Source organism: Dendrobium catenatum, unplaced genomic scaffold (genome assembly GCF_001605985.2).
Source record: "Dendrobium catenatum unplaced genomic scaffold, ASM160598v2 fragScaff_scaffold_883, whole genome shotgun sequence".
Classification (NCBI taxonomy): domain Eukaryota; kingdom Viridiplantae; phylum Streptophyta; class Magnoliopsida; order Asparagales; family Orchidaceae; genus Dendrobium; species Dendrobium catenatum.
In genome coordinates this window covers 292,157-312,733 of record NW_021319345.1, presented here as the reverse complement: position 1 = coordinate 312,733, position 20,577 = coordinate 292,157, and the positions used below count along the sequence as shown (strand labels likewise).

The 20,577-nt window shown below is 33.9% G+C and overlaps 1 long non-coding RNA gene across 3 annotated transcripts; it reads right to left on the bottom strand.

Moving 5' to 3' along the window:
* Positions 1-6: 6 nt before the first annotated feature.
* Positions 7-19,362, bottom strand: LOC110101176. 3 transcript variants are annotated; one of them, XR_002303634.2, is made up of 3 exons: positions 19,219-19,362; positions 18,872-18,968; positions 7-204 (listed from the first exon to the last, which is right to left on the bottom strand). It is a non-coding gene; the product is annotated as an uncharacterized LOC110101176 (long non-coding RNA). The 3 variants fall into 3 exon arrangements; XR_003701587.1 differs by lacking the exon at positions 7-204 and adding an exon at positions 216-7,721; XR_002303635.2 differs by lacking the exon at positions 7-204 and adding an exon at positions 12,759-15,444.
* Positions 19,363-20,577: the final 1,215 nt, after the last annotated feature.

Genomic DNA, 20,577 nt, shown 5'->3' with positions numbered 1-20,577 from the left:
GCGAAAGACTGTCAGCTTTAGCAATTCTACTTTTGTTTCATCTGTATCATTTAATGGAGGAGCCTTTTCATTTGATCAACAACTTATGCTCAGCCTTTCTCCCAAGTACAACTTCGCCTAAAATGATGTTCTCAACATCGAAGCAAGCAGGAGCAATATAAAAAATAGACTCAATAGAAGTAGTTGCTGTAGAAGAAACCCCTCCTGTAGAAAAATAAATAAGCAAATCTTGAGGCTCCAAAGCTCATGATAATGCATCAAATCTTAATTCATAAGAATAGGAATTATGATCATACGATCATTAATAAAGAGTTTTATGAATTGGCTATAGGAATTTGACAAGGAGGGCTGCATTTGAGGCACTTTACAGAACATCTTAAAAAAATCTGATGGTCGTTGGTCCTTGAAAAGAGAAGATCAAACACAAAGTTGAAATATAATAAATCTATTGAATGAAAAAGAGAGAAGAGGAGCTAAACTAAGCGTATAAAATTTAGCAAATCCGCATACAAAAGTTGGATCAACGAAGGAAGAAACAACCAACTAGGCAACTACCATTGGCCTCCTCATATAAGGTATTCATCTCATTAACAAACTAAAACAACCCCTAAAACAAGGATGAGAGTATTCATATACTTCGAATTTAATCTAATAACACACATATATATATGACCTAAACTAACGAAAGGTTAAGAAAGACTTAAAAACTAGTTGGATTCAACTCTTCAATAGCCTGGTTTGACTTAATATTCATATTTGAGAAACTAGATTTGAGTTTAATAATTTTGTTGAATTATCATCTAACACAAAATATACTTCGCTTTAGATTTAGTAGCAATATTACCATACAATAGATCACCTAAAAGCTTTAGCACTTCTACTTTTGTTATCTATGTATCAAATGATGGAGGTGTCTTTCCATTTAATCAAGAATTTGTGCTCAACATTTTTACGGAGTACAACATCATTTAAAATGATGTTCTCAGCATCAAAGCAGGCACAATGGAATCAATGATGTTCTTCCTTGACCAACTAGACAAGGAGCTAGGGTTTAAAGTACTTCATAGAGTTTATTGAACAAATATCTCGATAGTCCTTGAAAAGAGAAAACTAAACATAAATTTTGAAATATTATAAATAACTTGAACGAGAAAGAGAGAAAAGGAATCAAACTCCAAGTACACAGCTTAGAGCATTCCGCATACACAACTTGGATTAATGAAGGAAGAAGCTACCAACAACCAATGGCCTCATCAAATAATTTATTCATCAGTAATCCAAAGCAATTAGTCATCTTTATAAAAGAAAACAAACCCTAAAATAATGATGTGATTTTTCTAATACTTTAAGAACTAATCTAATAATAAAAATTGAAAAGAAATACTACAAAATTTGGTCTAAATCAATGAAAGTTCTAGAAAAGTTTAAAATTGCAATGATTAGGCTCTTTTAAAACCTAATTTCACTTCTTATTCACATTTTAGAAATTAGATTTAAGTTTACTAATTTGGTTGAATGATCATCTAACAAAAACAAAACTACATAAACTCCCCCTTAGCTCGAGGAACCCCACTATAGAGAGTTAGCAATAATATAATCATCCAATTAAGCGAAAGACTGTCAGCTTTAGCAATTTTACTTTTGTTCCATCTATATCATTTAATGGAGGAGCCTTTCATTTGATCAATAACTTATGCTCAACCATTCTCCCAAGCACAACTTCACCTAAAATGATGTTCTCAACATCAAAGTAAGCAGGTGCAACATAAATAACAGACTCAATAGAATTAGCTGTTGTAGAAGAAAACCTCCTGTAGAAAAATAAATAAACAAATCTTGAGGGTTCAAAGCTCCTGATAACGAATTAAATCGTAATTCTTAAAAATAGGAGTTATGATCATATGATCATTAATAAAGAGTTTTATGAAAGGGTTATAAGAATTTTACAAGGAGGATTGTGTCTGAGGCACTTTATAGAACTTATCAAATAAATATGATGCTCGATAGTCCTAGAAAAGAGAAGAACAAATAATAAATCTATTGAATGAGAAAGAGAGGAGTTAAACTCGGTGTACAAAACTTAGCACAATCCGCATACAAAAGTTGGATTAATGAAGGTAGAAACAACCAACTACCATTGGCCTCATCAAATAATATATTCATCTCATTAACAAATGAAAGCAAACCCTAAAAAAAAGATGATAGTATTCCTATAATTCAATTTAATCTAATAACAAAAACAATTAAAAAAACTATAAATTTGACCTAAATTGACGAAAGGTTAAGAAAAACTTAAAAACTAGTTGGATTCAACTCCTAGATAGCCTGGTTTGACTTAATATTCACATATGAGAAACTATATTTAAGTTTAATGATTTAGTTGAATCATCATCTAACACAAACAATACTTCATTAACTCTCGTGAGCAAAAAGGAACTTCGCTCTAGAGTTAGTAGCAATATTATCATATAAGAGATCACCTATAAGCTTTAGCACTTATGCTTTTGTTATCTATGTATCAGATGATGGAAGTGTCTTTCCATTTGATCAAGAATTTGTGCTTAACATTTTTCCCAAGTACAACATCATTTAAAAATAATGTTCTCAGCATCAAAGCAGGCACAATGGAAACAATGGGCGCATTAGCAAAGTTAGTATAAATAGGAGTGGCTTGTATTGTTTCAAGATGAATAAAAATAAATTCCTTTTTTTTTTCAAACCGTGTCCTCTCTTCCTCTCTCCCTCTATTTTCCCCTTCTCTCTCTCGATGGAAGCATCCAAAAAGTTACTGGCTCTCGGTCCGACAATGCAAAGCAAGGTTGTCGTGGAGGTGCGTAGCCAGAGAGCTATTGGCTCTCGGTCCGACGGTGGAAGCAAGGTTGCGGTGCAGGCACAGCTGCCAAGGGGGACTGGCGGTGAGGGAGGAAGGTAGGAATTCAAGATCTCTTCATTTAAGGTTTTCAACACACATAACGTACCATGTTTAAAATGAGAGAACAAATCTTCATAAAATTACTTCATGTGTATGAAAAATATTTAAAGAAAATATAACAACAAACAACTTCAAACAATACAATAGTAGAATAATTCTTTTCATGCTCTTTTAGCATAAACCATGGGATACCATCAAATTCCTTATAAATAGATCAATAATACTTCACAAAAATAATAGAAGAATGCTAGTAATATTAAGTACACATCACATGATAGACTAAAGCTCCATACAATTACACCTTGAGTATGCAAAATCTTCAAAGCAAATATAATAGCAACCAACTTTTCAATTTCCTTAAAGCGTAAACCACCAACCTCCATGCTGCATTGGCACAACCAAAACATTGGATAGAACCATCACTATACGCCTTAAGCCCATCTGTGCTAAAAGGAATAATAAGCATTGGTGTACCGATCAATCTATTATTAAGCTCCTCAAAGAGCTTCACATTAGCCAATTTCTGATTGAACTTTAAGTTCTTAAGAGTCAACTAGGTCCAATGGTAATGCAATTCTACAAAACCTTCAGCAAACATCACATAATAGTCTGCTAATCCAATAAAACTTTTTACTTCATCCACAAGTAGGCCTCTTCTAGTTAAGAACTTTAAACTTCTTGGTATCCACTAAAATGCAATTCTACAAGTAATGTCCCAAAATATATCACCTCCTTGTGCAAAAAAATGACCCTTATTCAACTTGGCATAAAATTCTTTTTATCATAGAATCTCCAAAACAACTCTTAAGATGTTGCTCGTATTTTATTTGGCCTTTAAAATATATCAAGATCAATTAAAAAAAAAGATTTAATGCTTAAACAATTGATTCATCAAATATATAAAACTTAGGGCATTGATTATATCTAATGGCATCACCAAAAATTCAATAGCGTGAGAAGTTTTCTTGGGAATATCCACTTTCTTGCCATTTGCTTATGATAAGCTAATCTCATGCACCTAAGTTCCTTAATATTGATCAAACATGCCATTAATATGGCATAAGTATATTTATTCTTCATAGTCAACTACTTCAATTGTCTACAATCTAGAAAAGCCTCATAAGACTATCCTTCTTTACAAATAGCGCAAATGCTTCACAAGGGGAACGCTAGACCTAATAAAAAACCCTTATATATCCATTCTTGTACTTGATTTATTTTTTTAAACTCAACGGTTCCCCATTCTATGACATGGCTTAAAAATAATGGTTTCAATCAAGGCTTTGAAAACCAGACCGGACAATGAACCGGAAAAAGAAGAGGTTGGCAGTTTGATGGTTCGATCGGGGTCGAACCGGATGACATAATAAATAATTATTATATTTAAAAAATAACCCAATATTTAATTCTATCAGAGGATCTAAAATCTATAAGTTTATAATTGGCAATATTTGGTCTTCATTTGAGATTGTGTTTTGACTATTCTCATATAAGATTACAAAAAAATAGTATAAAAGGTAGATGTTGAGTTCTGTACACGCCACTATCCGTATTTTTCCTCCCAGCAACAAAAGCTTTCTCTGACATCTTCCTAGCTTTCTCCGACATCTTCACATCTTTCATCCTCCGCAACTCTCGTCTCCTACAGCGGCATCTTTGAGCTCTATTTCTTTTCTCCCACAACTCTGCCACCAGCTACGTCGGTATTTGGTACCACGACTTCTCCGCCTCCACTTTACTCATCAAAAGTTACCTCCTTGCAGTCGAATAGAACCACAGTGGAGCTGTTCGACAGCGGCAACCTTTTGCTCAACAACTCCGGCGTCATGGCGTGGCAGAGCTTTGATCACCAGTGCGATAACTACCTCCCCGGCATGAAGGTCGGGCTCGACCTCATCACCAACATGAACCAAGCGTTCACCTCATGGCGTAGAGACGACGACTGGCGCCGGGGAACTTCGTCGGCAATGCCCCTAACTGCAAAAGCGGTATTGGCTTCGCAAACGAGTAGGAGACGTCGGGGAAGAAGATCTGCCGAACTGGACTTGAACGCGATACATCCGAATGAATTATACGGCGGGCCAGTTATCAGAAACCGGGACCAGTTAGACGATTGGGCAGTCGAACCGCCGGTTCGAGCGGTTCAATACCGGTTTTGTGCGAAACCGGTTTTAACATGAGCCGTAACCGGCCGGCCGGCCAGTTCGCGGTTCAACTGGCCGGTCCAACCCGATTTTAAAAGCATTGGTTTCAATAGCTAGAACTTCTAGAAATATATCACAAAATATGAAAAAATATTTCGAAAATATAGATTTACTTCCCTAAACTTCAATTATGAAGGAGAGCTAATCAATATTCCTATTAGGAAGAAAATGATATAAAACATATCTTTCAATAACTATACTAAACAATAGACTCTCCAAGAGGATAAAAGGCAACGACCTTCCAAAAGAAATCAATCTAGACAAGATTCTCCAAGAGGATCAAAGGCAACGACCTTCCAAAAGAAATCAATCTAGACATGATAAATGGAGAATCAATTAATACCAAGATGACATCAAAATCATCAATCTAAGGAATCTTTAAACCCATGAGTAACCATGGTCTCCATCTAGACTAAACCTATCTTCATTATTCAATTGTTTGATATAGAAAGACCATCAAATGCAGATAAAGTAAAAAATGTACTAATAATTCATACATGATACCCAAACATAGAAAAAAACAAGATCTAAAGGAATGAACAAATCCATCATCTATAAGTATACACTAATTATAAGATAATCAACAAAAAAGCACCTCAATAAATGAAATTGAAGCATAACACCATACAGTTGTTTGCGTCGCTTCTACTAGGGCTCTTACATTGTTTCATCTGATCAACTCTACTAGAAGAATCTCTAATCACATGCCCTAATTAGTAACAATTATAACATAGGCATGCATTTCATTGGCATTGACTTAAACTAATGACCTAGCTCATTACTCATGAAGCACTTCACACCCGAATTGTTAGACATCCCTTTATTCTGATATAGGGGGTTTTGATGTAGGCAAAAAAAAAAAACATTTCATCGGGTATTTATTGTTGGGCTGAAATTCATATAAATGGGCTAGACCCATGTTTCTTTGGCTGTTTAGTATTTGGTGTTTGGAGAGTTGTGGCTAATTGGTGGCTTTTTTTTTAGCAATTGGTTGCTTGGTTCCTGAGCTGCCATGCTCTTTTCTTGGTGTTTGTTCGACTCATGGTTGTTCGATTCTGGATGGTCTTTTGAGGGGGCCTGGCTACTCGATTTGTGGTTCTACCAGGCGTTTTCTCTTGGGTTTTCTTATGTTCTGGTTGGCAGAATGGGGCGGCTGCTTTGGGTGTCTTTTGAGCTCATTTCCCCTATTTAAATGAGATGTTGGCTGTTGTTGGGAGGTTGTTGAACCTTATTTTGTCTCCAAAAACCTGAGGGTTTTCTTCCAAAGCTTGAGAGCTTCTTCTTCCCCACTTACTTCTTCTAAGACTTCTATCTATTTCTTTTATCCACAAGTTTCCACCCCATTGTATATTTCTTCTCTACAAAAGGTGTAAGAGGTGTTGTTGTTGGCTGGTTTGTTGGTATTTGCTCAAGGAGTTTCAACGGGTGTTGAATCGGGATTGCTGTGGTGGACCACTGGTTTGCATGTTCATAAGAGCACTCTAATTTCCTGTTTTATCGTTACATGTGAGGTGACTACTAGTTGGTTGTTTTGAGGGGATTCTTTTTTTAGTTTTTAAATTTTGATTACTTTTAGTTTCTTCTTTTTTTTTCTTCCTTTCTTCTAAAACATCTTTAGTTTCTTACATCGAGTTTGTTCACTTCTTTTTGGATTGAGTCGTGTCCTGTTTCTCTTAAGTGTTCTCTTTTGATTTTTTTAAGACTCTTTTGATCCCATCAGGTTTGAACTTCCAATTATTCTTCTAAGATTTTAATACTTCAAAAAACATTGCGTGTGGCTTTCACACTTTATTATATTTTTAATGACTGGATCTTCAATTCTCTGTAGTGTAAAACCTTACCAACCAGAACATAAAAATTTGGTAACTCTTGTCATATTATAGCCAATTAGATCTCCCATCTATCTCTACTCAAATATTTAATATTGTGATCTTTATCTCCCACGAACTGGTACAAACTTAACCACACAATTCAATTTAACGATATGTTAAACCACTATAATCTCATCAAAATGGAGGTAAACACATGCCCCATATGCCGCTAAAGTGGGAAATATTCCTAAGATAACAAAACCTTAAAATTGTTCCCAAATCCTGTTTACCTCAACTCCAAATGCCTAACACCTAAAGGTTCACCATACATAAAAATGAACTTCAAGTTTGAAAGCTATAAAAATGACCTTCTGATAATCAGGCACTTTTAGAGTATCAAAAGCCTTCTTAACTTCTCTAATCCAACTCTCAGCTTCCAGAAGATCCTGCTTGCATGTAAATGCTATTGGCCCCATCTTAAACTGTTCTAGGTTAGGGTAATCCACAACTACAAAACCAGCCCCAACTCCAGCTTACATCTGCTATATTGGATGTTAATTTTGTTGATATTTTATTATTTGCACTTAAAACAATTAATTTTTTTGTCACTTGTTCAAGAGTTGTGACAGAAGATCTTGTGCTACTCGAACAAGAACCCCCATCATAGGCTCATTTGCAAGCACAGATACTACTTCAACAGCAGGCCTCCTTCCACCTACAGATCCCGCTACATCAGCAACAATGCTTCCTCGACTTTGAGTAACTGTTGGAAACCTAAATTAATTAAACACTAGTAGTAAGTACCTCAATAGTAATATTCTTGAAAAATAACTTATTAAAACTCCATAATCTCTTAAATTTAGCACTAAATAATACATTTTTTAGTTGTTACCCCACAATGAACCCAATCAAATTTGCATGAACAAGAAGTACAAAGCATAAACAATTTATACGAAGCCAAAACATAAGTGTTGAGTTAATAACCAGAGAAAAAAGTATCTCACCAAACAAAGTTCAATACTTATACTAAAGATAAAATAGAAACTCATCCTATACTATTCAGTATCAATGCAAGAGTACCAAAACCAAATATTCAACTTCAATGAAGATGTCTCTACTTTATCCAAATGCAAAAATATTGAGTACATATAATATATTAGAAAGGATATGCAAAATCATAGCTCAATAAAAAAATATCCTGGCATGACTACAGCAGTTCAAGGACATGCCATACAATATGCATGCATTTCACAAAAATCATAACCAACAATACGTTCACTCAACAAGAGACATATATGAAAAAATTTAATAATACAGTAAGGGATTAAACAATTGATAGCAGGTTGGAAAACCGAAGTAAATTATGTAGGCTGGGTTGAGTACATCCGTCCATGCAAAACCACACTCCCCTCGCGAGGTGGCGGGGGGGGGGGGGGGGGAATTCCCAAGAATTCTAAAGATATAAATTTTGTTCAAAATAGATTAAATGCTCAGAGTTATCATCTTTTGAAGATTATATTTATATAAAAAAATCCTAAGCATTCAAAATTTGCAAATATATGATATCTCAATTATGTTGTTATATGAATCTATAATACACTTTTAAAATCTTCATCTTACTTCCTAGAGACCTATGACCAATGCTCCATTTGTGTGAATCACAACCAACCCTTTCACATCCAATAATCTTCACCGATAATCGTCAGAGACATTGTCCAACAACTGATCCACTAGCATATGATGGAAGTTATCATCTCTCTCGATCTCTCATAAGTTTATGGTCATCAACAGCTTCCAAACACTTTCAAACTTGAGCTCCGGCGACCGCTCTATCAACTCTTATGTTGGTTCATTCACTAGCTAAGACAAGGGTTCTGATGATCCTATAAATAGGTTTATTCATGACTTTTTAGAGAAATATATTCATTTCGATCTCACCAAATTTCATTCACAAGGAAAGGGGCATCTGTGAGGATTCCTACACTTCCTAAACATCCAGATGCTCACAGCTAGGGACAAAGAAAAAACTGAAAATTGGGGTTTAATTCAATGGAAACCTCTGACATATACAAGTTCTTTATATTTAAATCATTATTTTACCCTTGATTTATTAATAAGTAATAAATAATATCATTATTATTACATAGGTAATCTAGTAACCTAAATTAAGATAATATTGATGTCCCCACAAGTTAATTTTGCCAACGCAATGATAAAGAAATCTATCATAATTGGAATGGCAAGCCACACATTAATTCAAATAGATAAGTAACATTGAAGGAAGATAATAACAGAATTTTTTTTATTTGAACACAGAATTTCTTGAATAAACTAAAGGTCCATGAAGCCATAAAATACTCAAAATTAACCCATTTTTATTTAGTTAAAGATCAGTTGCGTGTAGCAAAACAAGAAATGCAAAGCAAAATATGCAACAAAATTAGGAATGATAAATCAAGAAAGGGCATATTATTAAAGGGATGGTAGAGGTGAAAATTAATAAAAATAAAATAGTTGACAATAAACTTAAACGGTTTAAAATGTGCAATGAATGGTAGAAAATAAACCCCTTAAGAGTAGCAGTAGATAAACTTTATTTCATAGAACTAAGTAAGAGAAGGGTTGGCGCTACAAATGACATGAATAAAAGTACTCAAAAAGATTTCTGAAGAATAGATTTAACATATCATATGAAGATAAGTAAAAATAATGAAAAATGAGGATTCATTAACAACAACAACAACAACCACCCTTTATCCCACTATGTGAGGTCCGGCACATGAATCATTTTTCTCCATCGTGTATGGTTAAGAGTTAAATTCTCATTTAAATCTAAAAAAGTAATGTCATTTTTAATATTTTCTAACCAAGTCCTTTTAGGTCTAAATCTACCTTTCTTAACATAAGTCAAATCTATACATCTATTTTCCTAATTGGGTCATCAGAAGGCTGTCGTTTTATGTGACCAAACCATCTGATTCGACACTCTCTAATCTTATCTTCCATTGGAGCTACTCCAACCTTTTCAAGTATATGCTCATTTCGTATCTTATCTCTAAGAGTAAAGTCACTCATTTGCCTGAGCATCCTCATCTCTGCAACACTTGACTTAATATTATGCTTCTCTTTTAATGGCCAATATTCTGCGCCATAAAACAATACAGGTCTAACCACCATCTTATAGAATTTTCCCTTAAGTTTGAGGGGGATTTTTCTATCACACACGACGATTGATGCATTCCTTCACTTCAACCATCCAACTTGAATTCTACTAATAGTATCCCCATCTATTTCACCATTACTCTGAACAATATATCCAAGATATCAAAAACGTGTACTCTTTTGATGACTTAATCACCCAAAGTCACAATCCTCGCATTAGATTAATTATTACTAAAATTACACTCCATATATTTAGTTTTATATCTATTCAAATGAAACTCTAAGGTTGACCTCCATAATTCAAGTTTACCTTCAACTCCCTCTCCACTCTTATCAATAGAATATATCATCAGCAAAAAGCATACACCAAGTTACAAACTCTCGCAAATGTCTAGTGAGAACATCCATGACTAAAGCAAAAAGATATGGGCTTAAGACTAGTCCTTGATGTAATACAACTGAAATAAGAAAATACTTGGTCAAATCAAGCATGACCAAAAATATTTAAGAAAGGGCTAATGATGATGAGTGATGACATTGATAAAACCTTCCTACACTTTTTAAGGTGAAGCCCAAAACCCATCCAACCACCCAAATCACATAAATTTAGGCTGAGAACACACATTATTTTGTTAAATAGGACAATAGGCGAAGGATGGTGTATGCAACCTTGGCCTTATGTGCAAAATAAATACAAGCATGCAACTCCTTCAAATTGAACAACACAAAATACAAACATTTTCATATTCAAGGCCCTATTCATATTCATGAAGCATTGATATATCAACAACAATCAAAACACCCAACTAGACAGTGTGTAGCAAGGCCAATTTTGGACAAGACAAACCAAATTCATCATTCCCATACCAACATGAATAAAATAATTTTAAAACTCCTAGGATATAAATGTTATGTATAAATAAACATACTTTACATATTGAACATGTAATATATATAAATTAAAAGCAAATCATCAATTTGTTCAGGCCTTAAGTTGGGCCCAAATGGGCCAAACAAGGGTGTCTAATAAACTTGGCTTCACCCAACCTACCCTGCAAAAGTTTTTCATGTGTACAACATTAAGCATGTGCAACATTTTGCCAAAATTTGCCCATGAATTTATAAAATAGCTCATTTATAAATATTTTATTAATCCTTCCATCAATTAGGTTTTCATAATAGCTAAACATAAGCGACAATCAATCATTCTGAATATCAAACATGCAAATAAGCAAATCAATTGTACTAATACCAAATAAATTATAGAAATAATTTAACTTAAGAAAATAAACTTGGCCAAAATAAGCAAAAAAGCTAACGATATAAGATGGGTAAGAATTAAAATCCAAGAGAGCATATATGTAAATTTTTTTGACAATAGGTAAAGGTGGGCATGATCCGAGTTACCATGCATATTGATTCCATCTTCTGATCCTAATCCATTATGACTTTTTCACGCCAACAATCCGCTAATTTCTCAAGTATAGTGCAATAATGCCTCCATTATACTAGAAAATGCTCAAACTATGTGGTTACTTTCACTAGCTTAGGTATAAATCACTGAATCAATTGATCAACTTAGCAATAGTAAATGCCTCCTGACCCACTCCCCGGTTTTAAAAACATTGTACTATCACATAAGTCAATCACAAAGCAACATATTGCGCCAATCATACATGTCAATAGCACCAAATGGTGTGCACAATGGAGCAAGGCACAGTGTGGCGCACCCTCTACACCATTTTTCTAGTGAGGCACAGAGGGCTAACATGATGCATACTATTTGCGCTATTCATGACAATGGAGAGCCCCCATGGATCACAATATTTGATTATGGCTTGAAATTAGTTTAAATATTATACATATCTTATTTCTTGTATTTTTTTATTATTATTTCTTGTATTTATTTCACTTTAATTATAATTTAGGGTTTAATTTTATTGAAACTGGATGTGCGTAAGAGCCCTTGGGATCCCCCTCTATCTTGACCTTGATGTTCCCCCATCTCTCTCACTAAGTCCTCCCACTATCAAGACTCCCCCTCCCCATCTCGCTAAGCTTTAGCAGAGCCAACTGTTCCAACATCAATGCTCAACTCACCAATCTCACATCTCAAACAACACTGACACACCTTTAGGGTATAGGATCTCACCGATCACCAAGCTTCAAACCAGCTTTGACGCATTCAATCATTCACTAAGGGTTTCAATGCTTCAAAACTTCATTGAAACAGCTACTCTTTGATTATTTCAGCCTTTCACTTTAGTGCTAATGTCATGGTTTGATACTTTGATTGAATGGCTTCACTAATTTACATGTACTCATATGGTCTTTTTCTAATTTCTATTTTTTGTTCATAAAACAATGGCTATAAAATTTATATTATTTTTTCTCAAAATTTCTAATGACTATGAGGTGTTAAATGAATAATAGTGTTAAATGAATAGAAGTGTTAAAGGATTGGAAGAATAAATAATATTATTTGGTGTCGAACGTATGCTAATCAAAGTTTCTAATGACTCTGAAGTGTGGGTTCCAAATGGTTCACTAAACTTTTTCTTATTTATGTTATCAATTTCACATATTAGATGAAAAAAAATGTTGAATTTAGTGCAAGCTACAAAGAATAATCCAACATGAATAAAAGTGTTTTTTTTTTTTTTTGTGGTAAAATGACAAGAGGAGGAATAACTTGCCACTAAAAACATTTCATTGAGGTTTTTAGAAAACTAAAGCTTGTGGTAAATGCCCTTAACAAGTAGAAGATGAAATCCAGGCATCTACGAATAAGAAGAAAGAGTTGAAAGTTCAAATTAATGAATTGCACATGGTAATAAGGATGAAGATGATAATTTTGACATTATTTTGGACAACGATGATACTTTATGCATTGGACCATAAAACAATATCATAAAATTAAATGCATAACCTCAAAATTGAATGAATTCTATGCTTAAAAAGAGCCAAAGGCTAAAGGACTTTTTTTTATCATGAATCCTCTTGAAGTTGTGAAGTAGCAACAAAAAGATAAAATGGTAAAAGAAATGGATGCTGCTAGAAAGGAGATGAGAGAAAGAGCAGTCCAAGAGTATTGCCAATAGATGTATGATGTTGGTATTCCTTCAATGCAGATAAATCTAATGCCAATAGAGGATAATGGACCACATTGTGTTCTTTGAGTGGACACTGATAATGCTTCTAAGAATGCTTTCACTACATACTTCATCTTCATTAAAATTATTTTTTTACTATGTTAATACTTTATTGTTCAATGATTTATGATATTTTATAGGAAAGTTGTTGATGGATAAGTAACCACATTTATATTGGGCATTTTGCGTATATTATTATTTAAATTTAATAATGAAAGAATACATTAAACATTCTAAGATTAAGGCATGGCTGTGAGAAGCCAGTGGTCAAGCATAATTTTATTTATACAAGACACGGATGTTTATAAATATTTCTAGTTGATTAGTGGCTAAGGTACGGCCAAAGAGCTCCACATTTACAAAGTTTAGCGATTAAATTGTCAGCCTTACCTATAGTCATAATTGGAGCATATTTGAGCATGCACGTACAATATAAAATTGTATATCGATTCTTATTAAAAAAATTCAGAAATTAATCATTTTGATTTTTTGTTGCAATTTCACATCAAAAGGAGAAGCAAAATGGATCATGATTGCCTCAAGATTTAGCTCATATGAAATATGACGAGACCTCGACTCAAATATATAACTATCATGGTTTTTTTATCGTCTCTTTAAATGATATAGATGATGCTAATGAGTGGTTAACAGAAAAAATGGGCGATGAGTCTAATGAAGTTAATGAATTATTTATTGGAAAAGAATATTTGAAATAAAGTATCGTTGCAAAAATTAATAGTGTTTATGAAAGAAACTACAATATTCGAGAGAAATCTAAAGATAAAGATAAGGATCTCCATCTAGGCTTAACACTTGCAATTGAACATGAAGATGATGATGGTAACAAAAAAGATTAAGATTTAGAATATAATGATGATGATGATCAAGAAAATGAGACTTTTATGACTTATGATAATGATGCCTTTCAAAATTATTAGTATAATTTATTTTAAAAAAACATTATTCTTATAAAAAATATATAATAATTTAAATTTTAAGTGAATGAGACATTGAGGAGTTCAACATAAACATCAATTTGATTGTTTTTATTATCACGATCGTTTATCTTTCAATTAGGTAGTCTTTCATATTTAGCTATGTTTTTTTTTTCTATAATTTTTAATATTTCACACTAGGTTTAAAATAGCTCATATCATGCTACGCATTACAACTCCAATGAGACCATTGCGCTATGATGTGCTCTTCACCCTTGACAAGAATGGTGCCTATGCCTACCTAGGTTGTCAAACTACCTCAAAACCAAGACAAAGTCGCATATGAGTTTTGACATAACCAACAAATATTAGATTGACCTATTAGTCTAAACTCTAAACTTTTGCTTATGACTCACTTATATAAGAAACTTCTACATTATATAACTAGCACATGGTATGAGAAATTAGTTTTCATTTAATTGACATTCAACTACTTCATTTAATAGAATCTATTTTATTTGAATCCAAAATATTACTATTACTCATCATTCAACTAATTTACGTAATGAGTAAGTGTCATATCACAGGTGACATTAATAATAAATTTAATTAAAATCTATAATACACCATAAATTCCATTATTTAAAAAGTATTCAAAGCACAAACCTTGAGACATGCCCCAAACTGAGGCGCACAAAAAACATTTCAAGGCTTAAGCCTCATTGCCACCACTCAACAATGAGGGATATGCCTCAAGGCATATGAGGCAAACCATAAATAAGGTTATTTAAAATGTTCATATTATATTTTATTATATTATATTATTAATATATATTATATTATATTACACTTACATCTCATCTACTTAATACAATCATTGCCGCTCAACATTAGTTCTAAGGCTGAGAGTTACAGCAAGTCTTCTTCATGCAAATCACCCAGGAGTATTTAGCCTTGCAAGGTGGTCCTTGCTGATTCACATGGGATTCCACGTGCCCCATGCTACTCGGGTAAGAGCGTAAGCTAGTGATGCTTTCGGCTACTGGACTCTCGCCATCTAGGGTGTAGCACTCCACCGCTTCGCCTAGCAGCATGACACTTGTATTGCTCTGCCGACTTTCGTCCCTGCTCGACGGGTGGGTCTTGCAGTCAAGCTCCCTTATGCCCAGCAAGTCGTCTTCTTCGTGCCAACGCAACAAACCGAAGGGAGAAAGATCACGTTGAATCTCCAATACAAGAGCAAGAATTCTGTGAGTGCAAAAAACAAGAGCAAACAAGTATCACAAGACCTCTTCAAGTGAAAGAGACGAGAAAACAAATGAGAGGAACATTTTGTCAAGCAATAAGAGGAAATTTGAAACTGAACTGACATGATTTTTCTAAAATATTTATTTTTTTACTAATTTTTTAATTCATGTTTATTATTTTATTTATTTATTTATTGGTTATGGATTTTTTCATCTAATTCTTGAATCTCAATTCAAAGTTTCATTTCATATTAACATTAAAAATTGATATTTATGATTTTTTTTTAAATTTGTGAGTTCTTTTATTTTTTCAGTTTGAAAGCTTACATACCGATCTATTTCGAGGCTTACGCCTCACCTTGCTAAGGCAAATAGACTCAGTTTCCCATTTTGGCTTTTTTGATCTTGGTACATTCAAATATATTCACTCAAGATTATCATATTTAATAGCTAACATTTAAACCTCACTATTGTGGCTTACTTGCAGCATTTTCATCTCCATCAATGCAAGAATAGCCAAAATCAATTTTCCACCATCACTCCCTCCAACGAACACTTCTCCATTTTCAATTTTAGATGATTAACTTCAAATTCATCACTATGAACATTATCCCATGCTAGGGAAACTACAATGCAACAAATAATCAAATTTCATATAACTCAAATCTTGCATTATCTTCATTAAAAATTTAAAATAATATATTTCTTGATTACTTTAAAGCTCTTTTGTGAGTAACATATAGGTTAATGACTATTCTATGTACATGTAGAATACATATGGAAGCTTATGATGACTACCATACACTTCAACTTCCTAGGCTACAAACAAATCAAAAAAATATTAAGTAGAATGTCTCTCATAAAGGTGCAATCGAATCAAGATGGCTCGCGAGTTAGCTCGAGCTCGACGAGTCGAGCTTGGCGAGTTGAGCTTATCGAGCTCGCGAGTGGAGCTCAAACACAATATTGAGCTCAACGGCTTAACGAGCCCGAGTTCGAACACTCCACAACTCGACTCTAAAGCTCGTCGAGTAGCTCATGTAAGAGAAGACACATGCGGGAACGAGATTCGGATTTTGGAAATCATTTCGTAGGCAGGAGCGGAGTGTTCGGAGCTTGATGGGACGACATAGTTGTCCACGGACGATGTAGGTCGGGACGACGTAGCTTGTGGCTTCAACGGAGATTGACAGGACGACGAAGTGTTCAGAGCTTGCGGCTTCGACGGAGCTTGACAGGACGACGATCAACGGACAAGACGACATACCTGTCTGCGGAAGACGCAGGTCGGGAAGGAGCTAGACGAGTCGCTTGACTCGACTCGTTTCATGAGACAAGTCGAGCTCAACTCGAACACCCCTTGGCTCGAGCTTGACTCGACTCGTTTGCACCCCTAGTCTTTCATAAGAAAACAAAATATCTTTATTAAAATTTTCTTCCCCAACTTCCCCAACTTTCACTTATAGAGTGGGAGGGTAATTTCCTACCTCTTGCAGATAACAACATGGGTCTTATGTTTGGAAAGTAAGATTCACATGTTCAATCATAGTTTAACACAATGTTACACGAGACAATAACAAACTACTAAAAAAATCTCTGAAATCAAGACTATATAAGAACTATGACATCAAACAATCAGATACAATGAAAACTATTTACTCTAGGAAAAGAATAAAAAAATATGGAGGCCAGGGAATAACAAATAGGCCATTGAAAGATATTTACAAGCATCTTAATGTGTGGTTAAAGCCCCAATTCTACTTGGTTAACACAAACCAACTAGTAAAACGTCAATCAAACATACTAAGTTTGTTTAGATATAGATTTTTTTTTGTTTTTTTTTTATTATTTTTTTTTTAGATATAGATCATAACATATAATAGCTCTGATTTAGATGTAATCAAAACAATTTCATGACATCGGGATTATTTAAAAAAAAATAAAATTACAAGCATACTAATACACATTGATCTTACTCCTGAGATATAAGAAAACTGAAGCTTTTAATCAAAAATCTTACATTTAGGGGTTGGTTGGTAGCTAGATTTAAGCAGGATTTACACCAGATTTGTCCTAAATCCTATTAAACGGTTTGAGAGCACACAATAAATCCGAATCGTAAATCCGAAATTTACTAAATCCCATCATTCGGCAGATTTAATGAGACTTATGGATTTGCGAAGTTCTTCCACAATGTGCGAGCGAGCTCCCGTCTTGAAGGAGTCGAAGATGGTAACCTACGCAGCAAGTGATCTCCCGTCATGACTTTTGATCTAACGCCTTCCAAGGAGGCGAATAAGCTTCTTTAGCAACACTATCAAAAAATATCACGCGAAGCCAAAGCAGCCACGACGAAACGGCGACAAGGAATAGTGACAACAGTGAAGCGCAGGAAAAAGATAAAAAGCAAACCAAAAACTAAAGGTGTCAAAATGAATTTTCGAGTTGTGTCAAATATTGACACCCCTACCTTAAACAATATCTGAAATTAGAAATTAATCTAAGTTAGCATTATTAATATAATTTCAATCTTAATAATTAATTAGATTAATTAAATAATTAGAAGTACTTTAGTAGTGTAATTAAGTAAACTAATTTTGCTTAATTAAATAATTAGTAGTATAATTGGTCATTAAATCAGTTTAATTAATATAATTTAAAATATAAATAGTTAATTATATATTTAATATTCTAAATAACAGTTAAATAATTAATTAGTAGTTGAATATTTATGTGATCAATGAGATAATTAATAACTAAAACTATTTAAATAATACTTAAATCATTAGTATGAGTAGTAGTTAAATAATTTATAATTTTAAAAAATAATTAACTAAATAATTAGTCTTTAGGAATATAATTAGATAATTATTAATATAATAAGTACTTTGATATTAACACCTAAATAACTAATTTGATAACTAGTAATAACTAAGCTAGCTTCTAAATATATTATTTATCATTATAACTTATTAATGGTAATTAAAATTAAAGTTAATAAGAAACTCATACTTGACACGCAAATTAAATTCAAAACACATTAAATTTAATTTCCAAATGAACCAACCAACTTAAATCCTGGATTATGTTGCCAAACATAATCACAGGATTTAACAACTATATTGCCAAACAATTTTCAGAATTTAACATATCTAGGATGTACTAAATCTAGATTTACTAAATCATACTAAAGTTAAATCCTACTTGTTGCCAAACAGCCCCTTAAGCTTTAACATCTGATGCTTAAGTTACAAAACCTTAATGAATAAAAACAGCCAGATGATGCAGCAATTACTCTATAATTAACAAATAAGTTATTGGAAAGGAACCACATAAATTATTAAATAGAAAAAATCCTAACCATGAATGACAAATTCATAATATGTAAACATTAATACAAAAAAAAGTAAATTGCTTCGAAGACCAACCTCAAGCTGTAGGCACAATTTGGAGAAAAATAAAGAGATCCGCCAGCAGCAACCTCATGGAAGTTACAGTTTTTCCTTTAAACAAAGTTACTCCACCCTAAAAAATCAAAAAAAACAAACAAACAAGCATAAACCACATGTCATCGTGTATTAATCATTTAAACGGTCAAAAAAAGATTACAAAAACACCTCTATGATCAAAGAAACAAGTAACAATTGCTATTCCCTAAATAATACATGACAGCATTTCGATCCTCTGAGAATATCTCAAAATATCTTTCCATATGTTTTTTTCTAGAAGAAAAACCCCGAGATTCCAAGAAACCCCGAGATCTAAGAAAACAAACCGGAAGAGAAACATCTGCAACGTAGTCTGGTAGAAGCAGAACACCACGCACCTATCAGGTTCGATTGCATCGCAATGCTTTGGTCGGCTCCGGAAAAGAAAACCTAGAATCCTAAGAGAGCGAGAGGCTTAGCGACTTACGCCAGCAAAAGTGCGCAATCGCTCTACGGCGAGTTATTTATAGAAAGCGAGATTACGATGATCCATGAGCTTACCATTCCGGTCCGACCGGTATTCGGTGTCAAAACCGGTCATCTAATCCTGTTCAAGTCCAACTAATCGGTCCGACCAAAGTCCGATCCTGCTATAGAAACGGGTCGGGAATCTGAGCCCGACCCCAACCTGATCGGTTTCCGATCAGCCCGAAATAACCTGCAACCCGAAACAGTGGGATAAGACAAGCGAGAACGATGTCAATGACTCACTGGTGCTTAGGTTGTTGTCTTCGTTACCCACATCCTGCAACCGACAAACTGTCTGACTCACTGTTGCAATTCTGAAACCGTAAACCGCCAGACGGCAACCCCATCCTACAACCTTGATGATGACCCCGCTAGGCGTCTGCCTCGCTACTGGAAACCGTTCACATTGTCAATCCCGGCTCCCACTAACATCAATGACATCGTCACGACATCATCGAACAACCCCTCTCTCCCACGTTTCCGGTCCTTCGCCCTCGGGCAACCTATGTGGCTAGGCATCAGTGACTTCATCCCATCCAAAACATCTGCAACTGGACTCGAAAGTCAGGTCATTTCGATTTGACCTGGTATATAAAATGGGTCAAGAACTCGAACCTGAACCCAACCCGTATGGCAAACGAATTGGCCCGAACTATTTCAAGGCAACCATGGAAGTATAAAAAATAATAATAATATAAATGTTAATTTGTAGATAGTTTTTTTGAACTCGGCTCTTTAATAAGCTCGATGCCCCTCTTTCGCCCAGTCTAAATTTTTTTAACGAGCTGAGTTTGAGATTAGTAATTGAACTCAAGTTGACTTAAAACTCAATAAGAATTAACCACCTGAACTTGATTATAAATATATTTAACTTGACTCGACTCATTTACATCCCTAGCTATATATTTATTATATTCTCCATTTGATTATAGCACATATTAAGTACATAGTTAAAAACTCATTACATAATGAGCATTCTTCTATAATATGAATGTAAAATTTCATGTATAGTGTACTAATTTTAAATTATGGAAAATAGAGATCTCAATAATAATAATAAAAAGTCATATTATTCTCATACAATTTGTATCATAGTGAACTTAAAAATTATTCAAACTATCACCAATAGATTTGTTTTCGTTAGAAAGAATTGCCTACACACATTTATCAATCGAGGC